Source organism: Acomys minous (assembly GCF_964271855.1).
Source record: "Acomys minous genome assembly, chromosome: 19".
Taxonomy (NCBI): Eukaryota; Metazoa; Chordata; class Mammalia; order Rodentia; family Muridae; genus Acomys; species Acomys minous.
Window position 1 is genome coordinate 2552581 of NC_140499.1, and position 18921 is coordinate 2571501.

Here is an 18921-nt window from a genome sequence, read left to right on the forward strand (position 1 = left end):
CCACACACCACATAAAATCTAATTTCATTTCACAAGACTCCTACTAAGCTTAGAACCATGAGAGTGGCTCTTTAGGTTTATTAATCCCTATAGAATTGAACTATTTGACTGACCTGTGGTAGAGACACCCCTACCCCCACCCCTCTACACTTCTATGCTTCGAGTGGAATAGCCAGATTGCTCAGCAAAGTTGGATGATGTGTCTAGGAGTAGATCAACGAAAAAGAGCAACCCAGGTAAGACTCAGAGCACCATGGTGAATAAGAATAGAACAGGGTCCCTCGGCTCAGTCCAATTTTAGGGAAACAGGTTTTGTTCTATTTAGCATAGTGTTGGCCATAGGTTTGCTGTATACAACCTTTGTTATGGAACAATGTTCCTTCTAATTCTTGTGTTTTTATTATGAAGGGATGTTGCCTTTAATTCCTTTTATGTGCTGAGTTACACTTAGCTGTCTGTGTATGTTAAACCAACCTTGCATCTCTAGGATAAAATAAACTTGGTCATGGTGTGTGATCTTAATGCATTCTTGAATTTGTAAGAATTTTCTGAGAGTTTTTACCTATGTACTCATTGGAGAAATTATAGCTAGCTGATCTTGTGTCCTTATCAAGTTTGGCTATCAGTGTAATGCTCTTCTAAGTGTCAGTCGTCTGAACTTCATGTGTGAGACATGACATCCCCTTCTCTCCTCAAGAAAATAAGTGTAAAAGCATTTAAAAGTTTGGTAGAATTTGCCAATGAATCCATCTGAATATGACTTTTCTTTGTTGTGAAGCTTTTAAATATCTGCTTCAATGGCACTGATACCAAGTTGCTCATATCTTCTTAATTCTGGTAGCTTATACATGGCCTAGGAATTTATCCATTCCATATAGATTTTATGAGTTTAAACTTTTACAGACTCCCTTAATGACTGACTTATTAAATTGAAATTTGTAGTAACTTCTCCCCTTCTACCATTAATTTTTAAAATTTGAGTGTTCTTTTTCTTTCTTTTTACTTCTGTCCAGTTAGGCTATTGTTTGTTATTCTGATTTTGTTTTCAAGTAACTAGTGCTTTTTGTCTGTTTGTATGCATGGTTATATTTACCCTCAGTGTCCCTCATTCCTGCCTTGATCTTTTACTCTCTGCTGCTTTTACATTTGTATTACTCTTGTTTTCCAGGACATTAGGGTCCATTGTTAGGTTAAGGTTAGCAAGCTTGCTCTGTCTCTGTCTCTCCTCTCTGTCTCTGACACACACACACACACACACACACACACACACACACACACACACACACACACACACACACACACACTCTATGTACACAGAGCTATAAGTTTTTCTCTTAGAACTGCCTTAGGTGGGCCCTAAATGTCCTGGCCTATTAGCTTTTATATTCCTGTGATTCTAGGAACTTTTTCTTTGCTAAAGTTTTCATTGGTCATCTAAGGGTATATTGTTTGGTCTCCATGAATTCCTGTAATTTCTTCAGTTCTCTAGCAATTTCTAGTTTTATTGTATATTGATCTGATGGATAAGAGAGGTTGTTTATTTTGATTCTTTTGCATTTGGTAATGCTTGGTTTGTAGCCTGTAGTCTTGTTTTAAGAGTTTTCCTTGGCTATTGAGAATGTATGCTGGTTTCTGCTGGCTGCAGTATGCCATAAGTAATTGTTGTGCCCACATTGTCTGTGCTGTAGTTTTGCCCCTGATTTTCTTAGCTGGTTTTCAGTTTGGGGTCTCCTATCTAAGATGAATTTGGGGCCCCATACTCATCCTCATCTGATATCAGGGCCTATCTGGGCTGGCACTTGTAATGTGAGATTGGGGAGCCTTAGTGTTTGGTAGATTTACCTTTACAGTTGTTACATCTTGATGAATTGTTCTCTTTGCTAGGCATGTAGTAACCTTCTTTATCTTTCATCAGTTGTCAGGGTAGCTGTGCTGCCTGTTTGCAGGTTTTGTTCTTTTGATAGATTGCTTTCCATTCTTTGGCTCCTAGTGTGTGAGTGTCTTTAGCCATAAGTTATGTTTCTTGGAATAAAGAAGGTTGATTCTAGTTTATTCAGCCAGTCTATCTCATTTTTGGGTAGTTGAAGTCATGCTTTTTGGTTGGTTTTAGGTTTTTAGAGACAGAGTTTTATCTTATCCTCATGCTCCCAAAGCAGCAGAGACTGGCCTTGAATTTCTGATCCTCCTGTCTCTGCTTCCCACATGCTAGTTAGTGTGCCACCATATCTGACATCTAACTAAAGTATTGGGTTTTGTTTTGTTATTGTTTGTGGTTTTTGTTTTTGTTTGAGATACGGTCAGCCTAGCTGGCCTAGAAGAACGGTTACACATAGCAGGCTGGCCTCAAACTCTACCTTCTGCCCCTTCTTGAATGCTGGTGTTAAAGTTGTGCTGCAGCACACCTGGCCAGTTCTTGTTAGTGCACCTATTTTAAAGCAGTAAGCTTCTTATTCATTAACCCTTGCAAAAACTATGTGTTCTAGCCACATAATAGGAATGGAATTTTTTTCAAAATAGATTTCTCTTTTATCAATCTTAATGTACATACACCAGTTTTTTTTGCCACTACCGTAGATTTAGGCATGTTAATGCCCTCTCAATGGGATCAGCAGCAGTTGCACAATTGGAAATGAGTAACCACTGCATATACTAAAGAGATAAAATGCTTACTGTATTGAGAGCTTTATTTATTCTATTTTTAATTATTTCTTTTACTTTTTGATAATATAATACAATTGCATTATTTGTCCCTTCCCTCCAAGCCATACCATATACCCTTTTTTGCTCTTTCAAAACTTGACCTTTCTTTTTTCATTAACTGTTATGTGTATGTTCCTAAATATATAAATATAACCTGCTCAGTCTCTGTAATGTACACATGTTTTCAGGACTGGCCAGTTAGGGTGCTTTTCCATGGGAAAGACTATTTCTTTCACTCAGTGTTTCTTAGCTGCCTGTGTGTGTGTGTGTGTGTGTGTAATTGTGGCCTCTTGAGCTTTTCCTTGTCCATTTTGGCATCTCCATTGCTGTCTTCAGCTCATGGTTAGGCAGTCATGTTGATGAGACTTTATGGGTGTAGATTCTGACATTCCTAAGAAACACACTCTCAGCAAACTGCTTTGTTCTTCTGCTTGTCCCTTCTTCCTCTGTGATCCTTGTCTTATGTATTGCAGGTGTATCAGTTGCGTCTGGGCTCCACAACTCTGTATTTTCACTGGTTGTGGTTTTCTGTGATGATCCATTTGTTGCAAAGAAAAGTACCTTCATGAGGGATCAATATTATATTTATTAGTGGGGATAAGAACAAATCTATGACAAGATCATTAGGGATTGTGCTAGTTTAGTAAAGTAGCAGACACCTTTTGTTTTTTAAGGGAAAATACTTAATTTGAAAATACTAAGTAACTTCTAAACCTGGAAATGGGGTATGTTTGTCATGGACTCCCGAGCATGGGATGCACCATATATATGAGGTTTTCCTGCACACACACACACACGTGTAATAGAGTTTAATTTATGAATTATGCTCAAGATACTGTCATTATCTTGGTTAATGACGGTAATAATGAAACCGGAGCACTTGTAGCTTCAGTATAATAAAAGCCACTTAAAACTTCTGAGATGTTTTTGGATTTTTACTATGTGTTTTCTGGTCATTGTTTGCTATGAGTGAAAGTACAGATGGGAAATGTGGGTAAGGTGAGTTAAATAAAATGTTGTAAGAACAAGTTAAAAAAAAACTTTTAAAGAATTTTATTCTTTACATGTATTACATCCTGACTACTCAAACATTATATTCCCCACCTTCACTCTTCTCAGTCCCTAATCTCCCTTTTCCCCAGATACACTCTGCCATTTCTCTTTAAAAACAAAAACAAATAAATAAAAAAAAAAACACCTCCTAGGGATATTAACAGAATTTAGCATAACAAATTACAATAAGGCTAGGCACATAGGAGGTCAAGGGTCCCAAATGCAGGCAGAAGCATCAGAGATATACCCCATTCTCACTGTTAGGAGTCACATAAGAACACAAAAATATACAATCAAAATATATATGCTAAATAATAAATCAACTAGCTCAGACTCATACAGGTTCCATAATTGTAGCTGAAGTCTCTGTGAGTCCCTATGAGCCCTTGTGGTGTCCTTGATGCCTCTGGTTCCTAGAATCTTTCCTCCCCCACTTCTCTGGGTTTCCCTTGCTTTGCTAGCTTAGTGCTTGGCTGTGAGTCTCTGAATCTGCTCCAGTCAGTATCTGGATAATGCCTCTCTGATGACAATTGGGTTGCGCACCATCTATTAGTATAGCAGAATATCATTAGGAATAATTTCATTGTTTTTGTTTTTTGCTTTTGTTCATTTGTTTTGTTTTGTTTTGTTTGCCAATCATATATGGTTCTATCCTGGGTCTCTGGGTTGCCCAGATTCTGGTTCCTGGATATCCATGCAGTGTCCAGCATGGGTTCCCTCTCTGGTCTGGTCCTCAAATTGGGCCAGTCCTTGGTTTGCCAATCCTACAAGCTTTGTGCCACAATTATCCTAGCACAGCTACAGGCAGTACATATTGTGTAGCTCAAAGGTTTTGTGGGTTGATGTACCAGTTCCATTGTTAGGAGCCCTGTCTGGTTATAGAAAATGGTCAGTTTGGGCTCTGTGTCCTAAGAGATGTTACCTGGGGTCACTCTCATGTATTCCAGGAAATTTCCACTGCGCTAGGTTTCTACTTTGCTCTCCCAGTGCGCACCCCCCATTCCAATTTTCTCCCACAGTATTCTCTCCCTCTGTCTGCCTGAACACTCCTCTTTCCATCCCCACCAGCTCCCAGTCTGTCTACCCATGAAATAGATTTCCCCTTTGTAGGAAGATCCATGTGCTGCCGTCTACACCCCCCCCCCCCCCCCGCCGTGGTACCCCCTTCCCAAGCCCTCCTTGTTACTTTGCCTCTCCAGATCTGTGCATTGTAGCATGATTGTCCTTTACTTATGTGCTAGTATTCACTTATAAGTGAATACATACCATTTGTCTTTCTGGGTCTGGGTTACCTCACTTAGGACAATTTTTTTTCTAGTTGCTACCATTTTGCCTGCAAATTTCATGATTTCCTTATTTTTAATAACTGAGTAATATTCCATTGTGTAAATGTACCACATTTTCTTTATCAATTATTTGAGGGACGTCTAGGCTGTTTCTGGTTTCTGACTATTAGGAATAAAGCTGTTTTCACTGCTATAGCTTTGTAGCATGACTAGAAACTGGGAATGGTGAGACCTCTAACAGTTTTATTGTTCAGGATGGCTTTAGCTATCCTGGGAGTTTTGGTTTTCTATATGAAGCTGAATACTGTTCTTTCAAGGTCTGTAGAGAATTATTCTGGAATTTTGCTGGGCATTTTACCTGTAGAAGGCTTTTGGTAGGATGGCTAGTTTTACTGTGTTAATTCTACCAATGTATAAGCATGAGGGAATCTCTCCAGATTTTCTGATATCTTCTTCAATTTCTTTCTTCAAAGTCCTGTTTTTGTCATACAAGTCTTTCACTTGCTTGGTTAGAGTTATCCCAAGATATTTATATTATTTTTGGTTATTTTAAAAGGTGTTGTTTCCCTCATTTGTTTATCAGCCCATTGATCATTTGTGTAGGAGGGCTACTGATTTTTTTTTTTTTCTTTTTCCAGTTAATCTTGTATCCAGCCATTTCACTGAAGGTGTTTATCAGCTATAGGAGTTCCCTGGTAAAATTTTTTGGGTCGCTTATGTATACTATCATCTGCAAATAATGGCACTTCAACTTCTTTTCTTTTTGTATCCCCTTGATCTCCTTTGTTTACCTTATTGTTCTGGCTAGAACTTCAATTACTATATTGTATAGTTATGGAGTGAACAGCTTTATCATTTAATGGAATTGTTTTGGCTTTGTCTCCACATTTAATTTGATGCTGGCTATTGGCTTAGTGTAAATTGCCTTTCTTATGTTTATGTATGTGCTTTTAATCATTAATCTCTCCAAAACTTTTATCATGAAGAGGTGTTGGATTTTGTCAAAGGTCTCTTCTGCATTTTTTTCCCATTTGTTTATATGGTGGAATATATTCACAGATTTTCATATGGTGAGTGATCTCTACATATTTGGGGTGAAGCCTACTTGATCATCGTGGATGGTCTTTTTTTAAATGTGTTTTTTGCTTTGGCTTAGTATTTTATTGAGTATTTTTACATCTATGTTCATGAAGGAAATTGGCTTTTAAGGTTCTCTCTTTGTTGAATTTTTCTGTGGTTTGGGTGTCAGGGTAACTGTTGCCCCATAAAATGAATTTAGCAATATTCCTTCTGTATATATCTTGTGGAATAATTAAAAGTGTATAGGCCTTAGCTCTTCTTTGAAAGTTTGGTAGAATTCTGGCTAAAACCATCTGGCCCTGAACTTTCTGTTTGCTTGTTTGTTTGTTTGTTTGTTTGTTTGTTTTTGCTTTTTGGAAAACTCTTTATGACAGCTTCTATTCTTAAGGGGTATAAGTATATTTAAACTGTTTATCTGATCTTGACTTAACTTTGGTACATGGTATCTATTGAGAAAATTACCCACTTCTTTTAGATTTTCCTATTTTGTCGAGTACAAGTTTTAAAAGGATAACCTAGTGTTTTTTATTTTGTTTTTTGTTTGATTTCCTAGGAGGCTGTAGTTATGTCCCTTCCTTTTCTAATTTTGTCAATTTGAATATTCTCTTAGTGTCTTTAGTTAGTTTGGTAAGACTTTGTTGATTATTCTCAAAGAAGCAACACTTTGTTTCATTGATTCTTTGTTTCTGTTTTATAGATTAAAATCCTTAGTTTGGTTATTTCATGACATCTACTCCTTGGATTTTTCTTTGTTTTTGATCTTTGTTTTTGTTGTTTTAGAGCTTTCAGGTGTGTGCTAAGTTGCTAGTATGAGATTTCTCCCATTTATTTATGCAGCTATTGAGTGCTATAAATTTCCCTCTTAGCACTGCTTTTATTATGTCCCATAAGTTTGGATATGTTGCATATTCATTTTCATTGAATTCTAGGAAGTCTTCAGTTTCTAGAAAGAAATTACATACTGCCTTGATCATTCAGTAGGGAGATGTTGAGTTTTCATGTATTTGTAGACTTTCAGCAGTTTCTGTTGTTGAAGTCCAGCTTTAATTCATGGTGGTCTGTTAGGATGCAGGGAGTTATTTCAGACTTCCTTTGTGACTGAGTATGTGGTAGATTTTGGAGAAAGTTCTGAGTAGTGCTAAGAATGTTTGTTCTTCTGCATTTGGGTGAAATGTTTTCTTGCTATCCATTAGGTCCATTTGGTTCATAATGTCTGTTAGCTCCAGTATTTCTGTTTCGTTTTTGTCTGGATGTCCTGTCCGTTCTTGAGAGTGGGGTATTGACGTCTCCCACTATCAGTGTGTGAGGATACATATGTGATTTAAGTTGTAGTACTACTTCCTTTAGACACATAGGTGTCCTTGTGTTTGGGGCATAGATGTTATGAATTGATAAATCTTTAAAAAAATGAAAGAAAAATCATCTTTTTTTTCCCTCCTGTTTAAGAAGTATCCTCAGTTTCTTAACTTTGGGTTGAAGTCTGTTAATGTTAAAATCACTTTACCAGCTTGTTTCTTAGGCCCATTTTACAAACTTTTTCTAATCCTTTACCTTGAGGTAATGTATATGTTTGATGTTGAAGTATATTTCTTATATGCAGCAGCAGAATGGATCTGTGTTCTCACTGATCTGTTATTCTGACATTTTGTTGGGGCTTTGAGTCTATTGATATGAGAGATATATCAGTGACCAACAGGATTATTAATTCGTGTTGTTTTTTTTGTTGTTGTTGTTGTGTGTGTGTGGTGCATATGTGTCTTTCTGTCTCGGGGTTTTGCTAATAGGAGATTATTTATTGTCTGTATTTTTGTGGGTGTAGTTAATCCCCTTGGATTGGAATTTTCCTTCTAGTACCTTCTGTAGGGCTAGATTTATAGATAGAGGTGATTTAAAATTGACTTTATTATGGACTATATTGTTTTCTCCATCTACGGAGATTGAAAGTTTTGCTGGGTAAAGTAGTTCTATGGTCTCCTAGAGTCTGCAGGACATCTGTCCAGACCCTTCTGACTTTTCACGTCTTGGTTGTGAAGTCAGGTATAGTTCTAATAAGTATGTCTTTTATATGTTACTTGACCCTTTTCCCTTGTTGCTTTTAATATTCTTTGTTCTCTGTGTTTAGTGTTTTGATTATTATGTGGTAAAGAGAGTTTCTTTTCTTGTCTAATATATTTGGTGTTCTGTAAGCTTTTTGTACCTTTATAGGCTTGTCCTTTTATAAGTTGGGACAAACTTCTTCTAGGATTTTGTTGAAACATTTTTCTTGGCCTTTGACCTGGTTTTCTTCGCCTTCCTCTCTATTCCTATTATCTTTAGGTTTGGTCCAGATTTCCTGGATATTTTGTGTCAGGAATTTTTTAGCTTTAACTTTTTATTTGACCAGTGTATCTATTTCTTCTATCATATCTTCAACTCCTGATATTCTCTATCTCTTGTATCTTTGTTCCCTTACCTATATTTTTCCATTCCAGAATGCCCTTAGTTTCTGTTTTTTTAATTGTTTCTATTTCCATTTTCAAGTCTTGAACAGTTTTATCTGTGTCTTTCAGTTGTTTGTTTCTTGGATTTCTTTTAGGGATTTATTGATTTTTATCCAATTTTTGATTAGTATTTTCCTTTATTTTTAAAAATTAATTAATTTATTATCTTTATATTCCAATTGTAGTCCCCTCCCTCCTCTCCTCCAGGTCCTGCCCTTCCTCCCTCTTCCACTGTCCCCCTTCCTCTACCCTCAGGAAAGGGTCAAACCTCCCTATTTCCCACCCTTACCAACCCACCCCAGCACATCAAATCACAGTAGGACTGACTGAGCATATCCTCTTCCTTGGTGACCTGGCAAGACCACGGAGAAGTGATGGAAAAGAATGCAACAGAGTCCTTTTCAAGAAATAGCCCCTACTCCCTTTACTAGGGGATCCACACGAAGACCAAGCTGCCCATTGGGTCTATATGTGTAGGAGGCCAACGTCCAGTCTATGCATGATTCTTGGTTGGTGCTTCAGTCTTTGCAAGCTCCCCTGGGCCCAGGTTAGTTGCCTCTGTTAGTCTTCTTGTGGAGTTCCTTTCCCTTCAGATCTTTCTATCCTTACCCCAACTCTTCAACAAGACTCCCTTTATTCCTATTCCGTGCAATGTTTGCCTATGAGTCTCAGCATCTGTTTCCATCAGCTGTTGGCTGGAGCCTCTCAGGACAGCTGTGCTAAGCTCCTGTCTGCAGGCATAGCAGAGTATCATTAATAGAGTCAGGGACTGGCTGTCTTCCATGAGGTGGGTCTCAGATTGGGTCAGGCATTGTCTGGCCATTCCCTCAATTTCTTTTTAATTTTTTTATTTTTAAAGCTTTAATGGTAACAACATACTTAATTTTCTTATGAGAACCTATCCCAACACTTGCATTATAGTCTAAAATGTACACTATTGTATGTGGTCATAGTACTTTTTTCTTAAATTTGTTGTTTTTATACTTTATTCACATTACGTCCTGACTGTTATACCCTTGCTTTTATCTTTTAGTTTCCACCCTCCCTCTTCTACTTTATTCCCCTCCCCTAGACCTCTGAAGGGGGGGGGTTCCTCCCCCACTGTTTGATCATAGTCTATCAGGTCTCATTAGGGTGGGTCACTGCTCTATTTTTATCCCTACAAATCTTGTAGGCAGGGTAAATTTTGGGTTGAAGTTTTTGTGGGTAGGTTGGTGTTCCCGTCCCTCTACTCTATAGTGGCCAAGAAGCAGTTAGAGAAATGCACAATGTCATTAGTTATCAGAGAAATGCAAATCAAAACGACTCTGAGATTCTATCTTACACCTGTCAGAATGACTAAGACTAAAGACTCAGTGACAGCACATGTTGGCTTGGATGGAGAGGACATGCCTCCATTGCTGGTGGGATTGCAAACTTGTACAACCACTTTGGAAACCAATCTGGCACTTTCTCAGAAAGCTAGAAATAGCTCTACCTCAAGATCCAGTTATACGACACCTGGGCATATACCCAAAAGATGCTGCACCATACAACAAGGACATTTGTTCAACTATGTTCATAGCAATTTTATTCATAATAGCCAGAATCTGGAAACAGTCTAGATGTCCCTCAACTGAAGAACAGATAAAGAAAATGTACATTTATAAGATAGAGGGCTGCTACTCAGCTATTAAAAACAAAGAAATCATGACATTTGCAGGCAAGTGGATGGAACTAGAAAAGATCATCCTGAGTGAGATAACCCGGACCCAGAAAGACACACATGGCATGTACTCACTTATAAGCGGATGTTAGCCATAAAGTAAAGGATAACCATGTTATACTCCATAGACCAAAAGAATCCAAGAAGGGCCCAAGAGAGAGTGCTTATATCTCACTCAGAAGGGGAACTAGAATAGACAGTGGAAGTGGTTGAAGAGAGGGAACAGTATAGGAGAGGGAGTTCTGTGGGAAATGAGATTGGGGATCAGATGTGGGGAGAGTGGGGGGCAGGAGGATAGAGGGCCTCAGAGAGAATAGAAACCATGGGCAGAGGCATCTCCACGATGAGCTGGAGGCCTGTGGCAGGGGAGGCTGCTGGGAGGATATAAGGATAACTCTAGCGGAGACCTCCTGGTAGTCAGGGTTGTGGAGACTGAAGAGGTCACCCTCTTAACCAGACAGGATTCCTCAGTTTGTTTAAGGGATTTATTTATCTCCCCCTTTAAAGATCTTTATCATCATTATAAAGTTAGTTTTAGGGTCATTTTCTTTGCCTCCAGCTGTGTTAGAACATTCAGGGTTTATTGTAGTAGGATGGCTGAGCCTTAGTAGTGGTGACACATTGCCCTGGCTGTTGATGGTTGTTTTCTTACACTGCTGTCTAGATAGCTTGGTTTGGGATGATTATAGATCTAGGTGCTTGGTTTCTGTTTCTTCTTTGTTCTTCTGGCTGGAGTGTCTGTGGTCAAGTAGAAAGTCTTGACCTGAGTTGGAGCCTGGACTTTGGGTGGCAGGGATGGCCTCTGGTCAAGCAAGAGTTTTGCATCTGAGTTGAGGGGCTAGAGTTCCGGTGGCTAATGTGGCCTCTGGTGTCCCCAGGGATCCTTCTCAGGAGTAGAGGGAGAGATATGGTAATGAGGGGAAGATTGGTTGAGAGTAGCCTGGGCAGGCACTGAGATCAGGAATGGTCCACTGGCTGGCAGCTTACCTGGGGTTCTAAGTGGTGGTGTGGCCTTTGGTAGAGCAGGGGCCGATAGCAGGAGGGGCCAGGATATAGTGCTCAGCAGAGGAAGGGCTTTTGAGGGTCTACAGGGGGAGTGTTGTTTATGGGCAGGGAGCTTTCAACAGGGCAGCTCTGGTAGAACAGGGGGCTTTCACTGACAGTGTGGGCTGGAAGATATTCAACATCTACTCTTTTAAAAATTTCATGCAGCTTCAAGGAAACATTGAATTTATTTAAGTGGTTTTATTATGGCTTACTTTTTTGTGGGGTAGGAAGAATGGTGGTGTTCAGTGTCTGGTCCATGAGCATTATCTAGCAACTTCTCTCCAGCTGGTGAAACTAAACAGAGCATTCTAATGCTGGCATGCAGAGAGGGACAGCCCTTACTTAGTTCAGGGTGTATTACAGAGCACAAGTGGTTTGTATTATCTGTTATTAAATTTTTCTTAATTTTCAATTTTAGTTGTATTAATTATTCAGTAGGACATTTTCATGTGTGTAATGGATTTTCATCTTCCCCATTACTTTCTACAGACCCTTTTTCCTCTGATTTCTTTCCTCAAGTCAGTAGTGTCCCTGTACCTTCATATGTTCTCTCTGACACTCTTGCTCTTTCATGCTCTCTCTCTCTCTCTTTTGAATGAGGGAGTGACCAATATGTTTAATTAGGGGTTTTATAGGAGCACAGATCAGGGGTTATTTACAGAAGAATGGACAACTTTACTGCTGGCTACAGATAAAATGTCTCCTCTGCATGCTAGCTCCCTGTCTTAGCATCTGTTAACTGCTTCTAGACCTCAAGGAAGGGATGTGCCTTTTAATCCCCTCCTCCCAGAATAATGTTTGAAGGTGTACAAGATTCCTGGTGGTCATTGACTGAGGCTGCAGTGTTGGGGAGAGGTGCTAGGGATGTTAGTATACAGGTGAGAGGTCTTCAGATCTGTCCTAATGTTACTGAGAGTTAAAAGACTGTTACTTCAGAAAATGTTTCTTTGAAACTCCCCCTCCCTTTTTTTTTTTTTAACTTTTTCAATGTAACTTACTTTTCTTTGGGTTTTTTTTTTTTTTTTTTTTTTTTTTTTGGTTTGTTTGTTTTTTTTTTTGGTTTGTTTGTTTTTTTACTCAGGTCTTTTTCTGCACATTATATTGTCTAATGGTATTTTTCATTCAGTCTTGAAATGTCCATTTGGCTCTTGCTGCTCGTGCCTTTGAGGCTGACTCCTTCCTGCCAAGGCCTCTCTAATAACCCTCATGGTGTCTCCTCAGGCTTAGCATCTGAGACTGTTGACCCTTGCCCTCTTTGTTTGTATGTTAAGTAGTTTGGCGTCCCATCATCTCTGCAGTGTTAACTTAAATTTTAGTCTCAATTTCAGAAATTACAATAGCTAATGAAGATGCTTAGGCTTGGGATCTAGACTCAGTCCATGCCATTGGCAGTGACTGGTGCCCACCAGTCTTTGGAGCCTGCTTGGCTATGCTGGTCCTCAGGGCCAAAAGGGGCCTGTCATAAGTGACACTTCACTGTTCATATGCGCATCATTGGGTAAAGTTGTCTTGGCTCATATAGGGTTACAGGGGCTGCATTAGCAGCTCTCTGGTCTGGTTATTTTCTCACAATTTCCAGCTTCTAGTGATTGCATTTCAAGATTGAGTTGGGCTTAGTTTTGTTTTGTTTTGTTTTTTCCTTTCTCTCCCGAGTAAGGAATAGGTTTGAAGCAGGGGTCTTGCTATGCAGCTGAGGCTGAGCTGGGATAGAACTCACTCTAGCCCAGGCTAGGCTCAGATTTATAGTAATCCCTGCTCCTCTGCCTCCTAGGTATTGGAGTTGCAGGTGTGTGCCAGCAGGCCTTTTGTCTTGGCTTTTAAAATTAAAAGTAACTTAATCAAAATATTGAGGTTATAAAATATAAAAGTATGTCACTTGTGGTGTCACTATGTGTGTTTTCCAGGTAGTAGATCATTTTAATTAGGCAAAGGGAATAGTGGCTCCTACACAGCAGACCTTTCACAAATACAACTACAGTTTCTAGGCAACCTGTGAGAAAGTGACCACTGTGAATACCCTAGGACAAACCCAAACAACCAGGAACCTGGGGGAGCGGGCTACTGCTGCTATAGGAGTCGGCAAGGTGCTGAATTTCCAAACTGCTGCGGAATAATATACGAGGATGGAGGGGGTGCAGGTAGAACCCACATGGAGTGAAGTGCTTGGCAATGCTCTGGTGATAGGATGGCTGCCTGCAGCCTCTGGTGGTGAAGATACTGGAGAACACACTGCTGTGTTCCTACAGTGGAGAGCTAAGCAACAGGAACACCAGACTCAGTTTAGCAGCTAGAGTTCAGCTTGAAGCTTGAGTGTGGGCTTGCACATGGCTATCATGATTTTGGTATAAATATAAGGAAATGTGAGCATTTTATTTTTGTTTATGTCTGAAATTCTTCAGAAATGCTATAAAAACTAAAGACTAGTAGTGGAAGGCGTCTAAGTCAGATTCATTTGTTAGTGAAAGTTTTATGCAGTTATCACAACTGGGTTAAATTTAGTAATAGCTCAAGTAATTCACTGACAACACTTCTGTCTGTTCTTAGCTCTGAATAAGTTGGGATACAAAAAAAAAGTAAAACTGCAAATAACAATAAAAGTAAAAAGATAAAATACACTTGCCTAAGTAGTTTGCTTACTTACTCTCTTTTACCTGCTTTTTATTTTCAAGAGTTCAATGAAACTGGTCAATTACAATCTGAGAATATTAAGTGGAAAATTACAAAAGTGAACATAATGTAGCTTTAATGTTGTGTGAAATCTTGGATTGTCTTATCTACCAAGAGAGTGAAAAATCTTTGTCCTTATATCCTGACTATCTGTCCACCAGTGCAGCTATTGTTGCACCATAGTGCTGTTGACATTTTAAAATCTTACTGTATTTTATTTATAAGCTAAATTACTGTATAAGAAAGAAATAAAGTATATATGGTGTGTGACCATCTGCTCCTCCAGGCTGACTAGGGAATTGTAGACTCCTTGGCAGAAAAGGGATGCTACTTGCTGTCTTTCAGAATGCTAGCAGAAAGACTAAAACCTTGTATGAAACATACTTAGAGGGGAGGGATACCCACATGCTTAGGTGTAGCTGAGATTGGAAGAAGGTACAGTAGTTCGACACTGATGAAGAGATTTTTAAAAATGCTATCATAGGAAATGATTTCATTTTCTGCTTACTGTCTCACTTCACCAAATTATTACTTGTAAAAAGTTTCAGGCAGTTTATTCAAGAAAGATATGCTATATGAATTTTTATGCTGAAATTATTATCAAAGTTGAGATGACAAAATTTTAACTTAGAAATAGCCTATGTTTTAGGGAAACCAGATCAGCGGGTTTACTCACTTTCCTGTTTGCTGCATAATTTTGAGGGTGGGAGTTTGGATCTCAGAAGCTACATATAAAGTTGGCCACGGCTACACATCTGTCACCAGCAGATTCTGGGTCTCATTTGCCAATCATTCTAGACAAATTATTGAGCTTTCAGATTTAATGGGAGAATGTCTCAAAAAATAAGCTGGAGAGCAATTAAGGAAGACTCCAGCCATTGTCCCCTGGCTGCCATGAACATGTGCATGTGCTACACACAAATATATGCATTTTAGACTTTAGGTAACAGTCAATTAATGAATTGCTGGGTTAAAATGTAAATAATCACAATTCATTTAGATTTGTGTGTTTGTTTTAAAGAGCACTGTGCTACTAAAATAATACATTACCTGGATGTCCAATTTTATTTTTTCTTAGGAAAGTTATCATGGTGTGTGTGTGCGTGTGCGTGTGCGCGCACGTGCACACGATCATTGAATTGTGTATGAATAGGAGTTAAAGATCAAATATTACTATTAGAATAGTTTGTAATTGAGATGAGATTTGTTTAATTGTTAATACCATCACCTCAGTTTCTTTTTTTTTTTTTTTGCAATTCATATTTAATGCTGGGGCTAGAGAGATGGCTTAGTGGCTAAGAGCACCGGCTGAACCCCCAAAAGACCCAGGTTCAATTTCTCACACCCACATGATGGTTCACAACAATTGTTATTTCAGTTACAAAGGATCCAGTACCCTATTCTGGCCTCCTAGGTACCGTGTGCACATGCATCACCTCAATTCCTATTAAGTTTTTTTTTCTTTGGTAGTTCAGAAATATGTGTTTCCAGTGAGATGGAGGCTAAGCATTTCTCTTAAGGTAAACAACATGAAATTATATGTTCTAAGAACCTTAAAAAAAAAAAAAGCAAGGGAGTTCTCATGTGACCCAGACCAGCTCACATTTGCTGAGTAACTAAGGCTGGCCCTGAATTGCTCATCTCCAGAGATTGCGCACCATCCCTATCTGAGAATTTTAGCTCAGTGTGCTCATGATTGTGCCACTTTTTGGCCTTTTATCTTTTTCCCCAAATATATTGTAATAAATTATGTAAAGCATATTTTCTCCCAGCTGTTGTAACTGTTAGATCAGCTATACAAAGCTGTTTGTTTTGTTCTGATAAACTGTCTATATCTAAGCCAAGTGTTTTGGTTTGGAAGTAGAATATGTGTGCTTACTCCTGCAGTGGGAGCCATGGGCTTGGGATTGCAATTTAGTAACTTGCCTAGCATGGATGAGACCCTGGGTTTATTCCCCACCATCTCTCTGAAGTAGGAAATTTAGCCAGGAGCTGATCTCTGTATAGCTGACTTCTTCCAGGGCAGATTAGACCTAAAGGTCATCTTTAGTTTGTATAGGGACTGTATTACACTCTTTAGAGACAGTGCTATGTATAACATCCAGTCTGTTCATTTTTATAATTAAATATTTTTAACTGGGAAGTTGACTCATTCAAAGTCTGAATTGGATCCCTAGAGCCCATATGAAAATCCCACTGCTCCTATAGTGAGATGGAGGTAGAGACAGACAATTCCCTGGAAGTGCACAGACCACTTAGCCTGCCATGTACATCAGCCAACAACAAAGAACCTTTGTCTCAAAGAGGGTGTAAGAAGACTGACATCTGAGGATTGCCTGCACATGCATACACTCACATATGCTGAAACTACATAGTATCTTCATGTTTAGGTGTATGAAGTGGTAATGGGAGAGAGAGGACAGATAGAGAAGGTGCTGAGGCAGCTACTGATGGACTGGAGCCCTCCCTAATAATTAACATTAAATGTGATGGCATTTAATCAACTTGCTACGACTATAATTAAAAATCCATTTAGTATAAGTGAAAGTTTTGTTCCAGAGATTCTATCCCAGGGTCACTATTTCAATTCTACCTTGGTAGTTTTATTTTGCTTTTATTATTATTATTTTTTTTTTAACTGGGAAAATTTCTATTAGTGATTGTAAATATTGCTTTAGGTACCATGTATTGCCAGGGTGAAATATTCTTATGACTAAGACATGAATTATTTGTATGCAAGTTATTTTAAAATCAGGTTAGGTAATTTGCATTAAAATGAGCTTTAAAAATATTCTTTTAACAGATTTGATTAACATCTATTAATTGTTTAAAATAACAGGTTTGGTCACAATGCTTTCATTCTCTTCTGAGTATCTAGCTGATACACCATGTTCCACAGCTGTATCTCCGTTCTCTACCCCCAGCCTAGCCTGGTTGGAAAGAATCCCCGCCCCTGCCCCCCCCCCCCCCCCCGATTATGTCCATGTTTGCTAGATTTCCTGGGTGAATTGTGATAAGTTCCTGCTATATAAGCTTGTTAGTTCTCATACCTGTGGAGATTTTGAGTTCATGAGGTAAGAACCTGGCGTAAGTGTGAGGAATAAGAAGGGCAAATGGCTCATCTTCAGTTTAAACTGTAGTTAAGTGTGTCAGATCCTGGACTGTGGGTTGGATGTAATCAGTCAGTTACATTTAGGAACAGAAAGTAGAAAACAACTAGTGCTAGAACAACCTCAGATCCTTGCTGGTCTCTTGCAAACAAAAGTAATTTCTTGAAGTAGGGGGGAAAAACCCCACAAAATGTTACCCCAAAGAGGAAGAAAGTAATGAAAGGAGGGAGGGAAGGCTTTTTCGTTTAGCCTTGTCAGAAAATAAAGTTACATTCCATTTTTTGAGATTTAGCCAGAAAAAAGCATTGTGCATAGGGAAATGGCATCATTAACACTGAAATGTCAGAGGCATAGTTGTCTACTTACCAAATTTTAAAATAAAATCAAACAGTTACTTAATTTAACATCTTGTCATTTCTTCAATAACTGAGTTGGAAAAGAGTTCTAAGTACTTACTTAACTAGTAGTAGTACTTAGTACCAGCTCTAAGGTGTGCCATGCTGAAAGTACAGGTCTGACTGGCATTGGATGGCTAGGTGTATAATCGTTTCTAGCCCTGGTTGCGTAGTTTTCATCCTGCATGACTGCAGTGCTGTCCTTGACACTCACTGGCAGTTATCAAGGTGCCTAATACCTCTGGTTGAATTTTGCCACTAACAGACCTCCCCCTTTGACTGCTTCTCCTTAGCTAATCACTCAGAGGATCCTTTTGGAATGACAGGAATTTTCCTTATCTCTCCTCCCAAGACACCAAGGTTGCCTTTCCACATAGACATGGTGTATTTTCCCTATACATATACCTAGGATCACGTGTATAAACAGATTGGAAGATCAACAGTGAGGGAAATGGAAGTAATTGTCTTCAGTGGTGAAGATTATTTAAAACTTATCAGTTATTATTTCTATAATTTTCCTGCTAGTACTTTTGGACCCTGGTTCAATGTGAATAACTCAAATAGGGAAATAGAGAAAGGAGAAGTGTTATATATTAATTCTTGCCCTCATTTTCCACAGTTGCAACCTAGGCAGAGACTAGACTAAGCCTGGGACTCCATCATACCATACAGCTTGATGTTTGTTGTTTCATTTTGAGATCTGGTCTTACCACATAGCTCTGGTTGTCCTGAACTCACTATGTAGGCCAGGCTGGCCTAGAACTTAAAGAGAGCCACCTGTCTCTACTTCATAAATGCTGGGACTAAAGGTGTGAGCCTCCACTCCTGCCACAACCTGATGTGTTACTTGATTGAAATAACTAATACCACACATGGTGAGCTTTTAAACAAATGAAGTTGACAGAAAATGTTTTTATCTCTTCACTCATTAGCTGCTTTTCACCATTCTCAACTTGTTTTCCAGTTTTAGTCAACTATATAGGCAAATTAACCTCTTTACAAAAGTTTTGGGTACTAGTTAAGGGTGTAATGTTGAGCAGTACAGTGTCTACCTAGAATAGGTGGGCTTGAGAGTCAGCTTTCTGCACTGCTCCACCTCATGCTGTTCATAAACCTTTAAAAGTTACTAAAAAGTTTTATTTTGGGAGGATTATCCAAGATGGTGGCCACAGAGTAACATATCTGAGTGGCAAAAAGTTAGAAACTGTGAATTTGGTGGGTAACCTGGTAACTGACTCCAAAACGCTGATGTTGATGATTCCTGGAAAGGACGGGGCATCCCAGAAGTTGGAGATGCTCCATTCCAGGTTCCACGCTGTCTCCCAAGTCCAACAGTTGCACACACGATTAGGGCACACAGTGCCCACCTGACATTTTCTGCAATTTCAGGAGCATTCC

At 38.9% G+C, this 18921-nt stretch overlaps 1 protein-coding gene across 4 annotated transcripts in view; it reads left to right on the forward strand.

The window, feature by feature from the left end:
* Positions 1-18921, forward strand: part of TBL1XR1 (TBL1X/Y related 1) — a 152832-nt gene that overhangs the window by 79853 nt on the left and 54058 nt on the right. Inside the window, exon 3 of one of the 4 annotated variants that reach the window (XM_084769786.1) lies at positions 5678-5734. The exons of the other annotated variants lie outside the window; for them this stretch is intronic. The gene's annotated coding sequence lies outside the window, so the exon portion shown is untranslated. The remainder of the gene's footprint in view (positions 1-5677; positions 5735-18921) is intronic. 4 annotated transcript variants of the gene reach the window in all.